Here is an 8,028-nt window from a genome sequence, read left to right as displayed (position 1 = left end):
AAATCTCTTCTGGCTTGCTTAAACTTTCAAAGAGGGGTAGCTCATGGGTGTCAAAGAAAATGCTGCTCCCCAAAATCACATCAAGGGGAAGAATGGTAAATACTGTTGGACTTTTCAGCCCTTTCCTCACAATACCAGATGCTTTAGAAAGCTGGACACCTCCATTCATATTTCAGATTCCTGGGAGAGAGAATCTGATAAGTCAGGTTGGGTTGAATTTCTACCCTTGGACCTCACTGTGAGCTACGATGGACCCAGTTCTATGTCAAGAAAGCAGTCTGTTATTTTGTTTTGTTTTATTGCTCTTTAGGGCTGCACATGTGGCATATGAAGCTTCCCAGGCTAGGGGTTGAAACAGAGCTGCAGCTACCAGCTTACACCACAGCCACAACAACGCCAGATCCAAGTCTCGTCTGCAACCCACACCACAGCTCATGGCAATGCCGGATCCTCAACCACCTGAGCTAGGCCAGGGATCAAACCTGTGTCCTCATGGATGCTAGTTGTGTTCGTTACTGCTGAACCACAACAGGAACTCTACAATCTGTTATTTTGTTGTTGGAAGAAAGGGAGTGAGGTGAATGGTTCTGAGCAGGGATTATATCAGCCTTACCACTTTTGTTGAACATAGATTTTATGAAAGGCTCTGGGTGGAGTGATGTTACCATATCTGTGGGTCTTTGGGGCTGAAGACTAGGGTACTAAGTAGACTAAGACACCAGATGCACCAGTCTCCATAGGCTAATCCAGTCTGTGAGTGTTTCATGGAGCTGGAGGCATCCAAAGTCCCCCTTGACAAATCAATCTGGGCAGCAGAATTCAGTGAGAAAAAATGGGGCTCTGGAGAGATTCTTGAACATGAACCCAGCCTTACCACTGTGACTGTGGCCAAGTCAGTTTCCTGCACCTCTATTTCCTTATCCATAAAATGGGTGTAATTATACACATTTGTGAGAACATTGCTGGAAATGCCTGCCTAACAAAGCCTTCCAGGGATTCCTTTGCACATGTACCACTGTTATTTTCTGCACACCGCCTATTACCATCAGAAATTATATGTATGGGGTTTTTTTGGCCACGCCAATAGCATGTGGAAGTTCTAGGGTAGGGATCGAACCTGAGCCAATATAGTGACCCCAGCCACAGCGGTGACAATGACAATCCTTAACTGCCAGGTCACCAGGGAACTGCTAGGTGTTTATCTGTCTCCCCACCAGAATGAAAGTTCTAAGAAGGCAGGGTCTTACCTGACTTGTTCAAGGCTGTGTTTTCAGCACCTGCCGCATCATAGGTGCTTAATAAATACTTGTTGAATAAACAAATGCACATATGAATGAATAAATGGTGGCCCAAGAGGGAAACAGAAAGGAATACAATGGGGACCATTTTTTTCCTGAAGTCTTCTATGGACAGAAGTGATGTAAGAGTGATGTAAGAGTGGCAGCCTGTTTGCTGCCTTCTCTAAAACATTTTCCGTTTGTTACTCTGTGTATTTTCTTTTTGTCATCGCAGGACCATAGTCCCTCTTGCTGAACATTCCAATCTGTGCCTCAGCAGTGCCACAGAGTAACAAGACGAGGGTGGGGGTCAGAGGAACCCCCACCTCTAAAGGTGCAAGGACTTGGTGGCAATATCAGCTAATGAGTCGGGCATCCTCATGGAGGTGCCCCTTCATCCAGAATCAACCCCGGGAGGTTCCTCCCCAACCCCCCCGCCCCCGAGGGCGTTTATTTAAAGAAAGCAGCAATTTCCTCAACACTTCCTGACAGGGGTGAGGATTAAATTACACAGCGTGACACAAGTAGGTCTCACACATTCAGACTAGGCTAGGGTCCGTTCTAGAAATGAGGCTAAAACTTCAGAATGCCAGCCCAATACATTTTTCCTTCAGTATGATCAACTGTCCTTTCTCAGAATTACTGCCAGCTTTGGCCCCTGGTGTTTCCTCTTCAGAAAAGCGTTCCCTTCTTTCTCAACGGTGTGGCCACCCAACCCAGCAGAGGAGATGCAAATCACCCAGAGAGTAGACAATCTGCAGTGTGATCTCCTGGTTGCTGTATAGGGAAGTTAAACACACATTGGAATGCCTGGCCCCTGGTGCTCAAGATTTTCCACTTGTGTAATTTAACACCCCTTTATGGGCCCAGGGGGTGGTGGCGTGGCGAGGAGAATGGGTGAGTGGCAGTAACTTTTCAGGCAAACTTATTTTGTGGCTTAGCAAGATTCCCTGAACCCTCAGGGCACCCCCCCCGCACCCCCTAATTCCTGGGGCAGATGGATTCTGACTTTGGAGTTGGAGTCACTCCTGGGACTGCAAACAGCAGAGATGCTGCTGCACGTCACTTTCAGACAGGGATTTTAGGATTGCTTGAAATGTTTTCACCTTGTAAAAGACTTGATCCTGGAGTACCCGTCGTGGCTCAGCGGTAACTGACCCGACTAGCATCCATGAGGACAGGGGTTCGATTCCTGGTCTTGCTCAGTGGGTTAAGCATCCAGTGTTGCCGTGAGCTGCGGTGTAGGTCACAGACGTGGCTCAGATCCCGTGCTGCTGTGGCTGTGGTGTAGACCAGCAGCTGCATCTCCAATTTAACCCCTAGCCTGGGAACTTACATATGCCACAGGTGCAGCCCTAAAAAGATTAAAAAACAAACAAATAAATAAAAAACTTGAGCCAGTTTTATCTTGAGAAAATTCCAGCGGGACTCCATTGGAGGGTTTTAAAGATTTCAGAAATCTAGTGAAGCTGGGGGAGGGGACTGGTGAATTTCAACACGTCACTGGCCAAACCTCCCCACTTGTGAGACCCTATGGGGAGCTGCTCAACCCCTCAGTGAAATAGCAATAATAGTAACATGTTTCCCTGAGTGGATAATGAGGACTAGATGACTTAGATGCCTGGCACGTGGCATCATTATTACTCCTTTCTCCCTTTTCACTTCCTGTTTTGTAAAAGCCTTTGTTTACATTGTTTGAGTAGGAAACATATGAGCATGGTTTTTTTTGCCACACCCAGAGCACGTGGAAGTTCCCCTGCAGGGATTGAACGTTCACCACAGCAATGACCCTTGCCACAGCAGTGACAATGCTGGATCCTTAACCCGCTGAGCCACCAGGGATGACATACACAGGATTGAAAGCAAGAAGACTCCCTCCCACTCCTAACCTCCCCACACACCACCCAGCGAATGTCATCAGTTTCTGGGTGTCAGTCCTGATGCTCAATGAGACACGTATTTGCATCTGTATGTGTGCCCTTTAAAACAATGGTAGCACACAATGCACTACTAAGTTTTATGGGTTTGCTTTTTTTTTTTTTTTTAATATAACAGCTTTGGAGTTCCCGTCGTTGCTCTGTGGTTAACGAATCCGACTAGGAACCATGAGGTTGCGGGTTTGATCCCTGGCCTTGCTCAGTGGGTTGAGGATCTGCTGTTGCCGTGAGCTGTGGTGTAGGTCACAGACGCAGTTCGGATCCCTCGTTGCTGTGGCTGTGGCGTAGGCTGGCGGCTACAGCTCCGATTCGACCCCTAGCCTGGGAACCTCCATATGCCGTGGGAGCGGCCCAAGAAATGGCAAAAAGACAAACAAACAAACAAAAAACAGCTTTATTGAACTGTGATTCACATACCGTACAATTCATCCATTTAAAGTGTGGCTTGCTTGTCTATGTATCATTTAACTCACATAGTTCCATATGGGCATGGTCTTCTCCATCTCATTTTTTCCTATGGCTGCATCTCATTCCCCAGTATGGATGTACCATGATTTTATTTACTCAGCATTCTAGTGCTGGACATCTGGGTTGCTGCCCATGCTGCAATGAAAATAAATATCCTTGGCTGTAGGTCATGGTACACGTGTAAGCATTTCTTTGAGTCCCCCCCCTCCCCGTCCCCATCCCTTTCCTGGGAGAATGGATCCTCTTCTGTTATCAAAAATGCCATCTCTGGGAGGTCCTGTCATGGCTCAGCGGGTTAAGAATCTGACTAGTATCCATGAGGACATGGGTTTGATCCTGGCCTTGCTCAGTGGGTTAAGGATCCATCCAGCATTTCTGTGAGCTGCAGTGTAGGTCACAGACATGGCTCAGATTGGCGCGGCTATGGTTGTAGCGTAGGCCAGCAGCTACAGCTCCCACTGACCCCTAGCTTGGGAACTTCCATATGCCACAGGTGCAGCCATAAAAAGCAAAAAAAAAAAAAAAAAAAAAAAACCAACCCAAAAGGACATCTCTAATAATCCAACATGCACACAATGCTTGCAAAACATACCTCTGCATTGTTCTGATGGGGTCTTTAGCTTATGGTTTTAACCTTTACTGGGTAACTTGTATACTATCATTATTAATTACTGTTACTACTATTTTTGAGACTGGGCTATATAGGACAGGGGCTTAATGGCAGAAAAGCACCAGAAAAAAAACAAAACAAAACAATTGGAGGCTATTTGTGGTTTAATTTTGATGGAACACTATTTACTCATTGTCAAGGCTGGGTTGGCAAGAGATCATTGTCCAGCCCCCCCCAAAAGACCCCCCCCAAAAAGACCAAAAAAATGATGGAGATAATATGAGAAAAAGAATGTATCTATATGTATGACTGGGTCACTTTGCTGAACACCAGAAATTGGCACAACGCTGTAAAACAATTCTACTTTAATAATTAAAAAAACCCCAAATCTTATTTTATATATGTGGTTTGTTAGAAATAAGGTTATAATCCTAAAGACTTCAGAAACCATCTAGTTCAACTTTTTGTTTTGTTTTTTTTTTAGGTCTGTGCTCCTGGCATATGGAGGTTCCCAGACTAGGGATCAAATTGGAGCTGTAGCTGCCAGCCTACACCACAGCCACAGCAACGCCAGATCCAAGCTGTGTCTGTGACCTACACCACAGCTCATGGCAACTCGGGATCCTTAACCCACTGAGTGAGGCCAGGGATTGAACCCACATCCTCATGGATACTAGTTGGATTCGTTAACAGCTGAGCCACAATGGGAACTCTTAGTTCAACTTTTTAATGACACCGAAGCAAGTTTAGAACTGGACTGGAATTCCACTGACTTAGACAAATGAGACATAAAACCAATCAGCATTACTTAAAATACTGATTTATAGAATCTGTAATCCTTTAATTTATTTATATATACATATACATATATATGAATGACTGGGTCACTTTGCTGTACAGCAGAAATTGGCACAACATTGTAAATCAATATACTTAATTTTTTTTTTTTTTTTTTTTTTTTTTTTGCTTTTTAGGGCTGTACCTGCAGCATATGGAAGTTCCCAGGCTAAGGGTTAAATCGGAGCTACTACAGCTGCCAGCCTACACCACAGCCACAGCAACGCTGGATCCTTAACCCACTGAGTGAGGCCAGGGATGGAGCCTGCATTCTCATAGATACCAGTTGGGTTTGTTACCACTGAGCCATGACAGGAGCTCCCAAATATACTTAAATTTAAAAAATTAATTTAAAAAAAAGACGTATTGCATCCTGAAGGCTTTGAGATGTCTCCTAAGAAGACACAAACAAACTTGGTAGGTCAGGAAAGGAGAGGGGCCCTGGGCTGGATTTGCAGTTCTGTAACCTGCCAGCTGTGGGGATTTGAGTGGCTCTTTTCATACATGAAGCCTCAGCTTTCTCACTGGAACAAGTGGGTCACTGGTGCCTCATTAATTGCTGTCCACATGAAATCATGAATTTGATGCTCTCAGCAAAATGTCCTGAGAGGCTTTAGAGAGACAGGGAACACACTAACCCTGGGGTCTGCCTGCGTGGTCAAAACCTGCCTGGCTCAGAGGTAATGAACCCAGCTAGTATCCATGAGGACGTGGGTTTGATCCCTGGCCCCCCTCAATGGTTTAAGGATCCAGTGTCGCTATGGCTGTGGTGTAGGTCGCAGATGCAGCTCCATTTGGACCCCTAGATTGGGAACCTCCATATGCGGCAGGTGTGGCCCTAAAAAGAAAAAAACCTAACAAACAAACCGCCTTGACCATGACCAGCTGGACCAAGTTGGGAAAGTCACTCTGAGCCAAGCCTCAGTGCCTCATCTGTAAAACGGGCCTTCTGATAGGACCTACCTGGTAGCATAATTACAACAGTTAAGTGAGATTCAGTGGCAACATCTCTGACATGGGGCTCAGGACAGCGGTCAGGCACAGCTCTCTTTGTGGTCTGGGTTTGTGTATTAGTCCGGGTTCTCCAGAGAAACACTTTACGGCGCATTGTATACGTCTGCTGGGGCTGGCATAACAAAACGCCACAGATGGGCTGGCTTAAACAACAGGAATTAACTTCTTACAGTTGTGAGGCTGGGCGTCCCAGCTCAAGGCATTGCCAGTTTGATTTCTCCTGAGGCCTCTCTCCCTGGTGTGCGGGGGGCCACCTTCCCCTCACAGGGTCCTCATACATCCCTGGGGCCCTCTGTATCCTCATCATCTCATCTGATTAGGACAGCAGTCAGACGGGATGAGGCTCTGCTGTAAAGGCCTCATTTAACCTCTTTAAAGGCCCATCTCCAAAGACAGTCACATTCTGCGGTACTGGGGGCTGGGGCTTCAACATATGAATTGGGGGGTGGGGGGAACACAACTGGGCCCATAACAATGGTGGGCCATCACCTTGAAAGGACTGCTTTGAGGATTACAGACACAAGGCACGTGGCAGGTTTGTAACAGTGTCTGTTTGTAGCAGGCACTCAATAATGCTGTTTTCTTTCCATCATCTTGAAAACTCTTTGGAATTGTAACATGCGAGCTTAGTCCTCAACTGGTGAAGACCAGGAGATGGGAATTTGGAGAAGGATGGACAGCCTTGCCAGCTGGGGAGAGGAAGAAGCCATCTCCCTCCCCTCAGGGTTTGCCAAATGTGGTGGTTCTCAAACTTGAACTTGAACTTGAACTTGAAGCCCCTGAAGAGCTTGTCAATCCCCAGGCTGCTAGTCAGCTGGTCTTAGATCTGAGAATGGGCATTTCCAATAAGTTTCCTGGTGCTGCTGCTGGTCCAGGGACCACGAGTTTAGAGCCAAAAGCCGAGGCTGTTCCCTGTGGATAAGAGGCTAAGAATGAAGCATGGGTTGGGGAATGGAGAGAGTGTCCCAGGAAATAACAGCTCACACAGATACACTGGGCTGCATTTCTGGGGTGTCCAGCGTGATGACCCTAAGGTGGCTTTTGCCCTACATCTTCACTGACCCCAAGGGCAGAGTAAGGAAGATTTTCCAAGCACCTGGCAACGAGGTAAACTGACTCAGCTCCTCCCTCCTGTCCTCCCCTTGCTTGGTCCATGTTGGCTGAAGCCCCTTAGTTGGCTGTGCTCCCCGGGCTGTTATTACCCATAAAGAGAAGAAATTCACAAGGAGGAGCTGGCCCCTTCACAGCGTGACAGCTCCTTCGGGAGGGAACAAAGCCGGAGCCTCTAGAAATGTCAGCCTGCTCTACAGAGTCAACTGGATGACGGGGAGAAGAGAAGGATTTTCTACTTCTCATTGAAGACGTTTTTATGTGTCTAAAGATGTTTTATGGAAACAGAAATTGTACCTGATAAAGTGCCAGCATTAATCCATTTGATGTGTTTAAGGGAAGCTTTTTCACAGCAACATATCATGTTAATGTAACGCTGATGGATAAGAAATGGCAGAGGATGATTTCAAAAGATCTTTTTTTAACACGATGAGGGAAAAAGAGTGACTTTCCATTTTATTTTTTCCCTGTGAATAAGTGTATCTCTAATCCTAATAGTATTTGCTGAAATAGAGTTTTGGCTAGAATCCAAAAGGAGTTTTCAGAGTGGGGTGATTTCTTTTTACATCTGCTTCACGGACTCAGCCATCAGACCAGCAATTCAGTTCGATAAACCTTACTGAGGGCCTACTGTGTGTCAGGCATTCTCCTGCAGTCGAAGGGAGCACAACAGATGACAAAGATGTGTGGCAGCTGAGCATCCTCCCCACCCCCACCCCCTCCTACTCTCAATTCTTGAATTGTCTTGTTAAATAAATCATAGTGTGTTCTGCAT

The sequence above is a fragment of the Sus scrofa genome, chromosome 13 (genome assembly GCF_054392235.1).
Source record: "Sus scrofa isolate SSC_HxYL_T2T_F1_AM1 chromosome 13, Sscrofa_HxYL_maternal_Yorkshire_Landrace_v2.0, whole genome shotgun sequence".
In the NCBI taxonomy this organism is placed as follows: Eukaryota; Metazoa; Chordata; class Mammalia; order Artiodactyla; family Suidae; genus Sus; species Sus scrofa.
Note: the sequence above shows the minus strand (reverse complement) of the source record.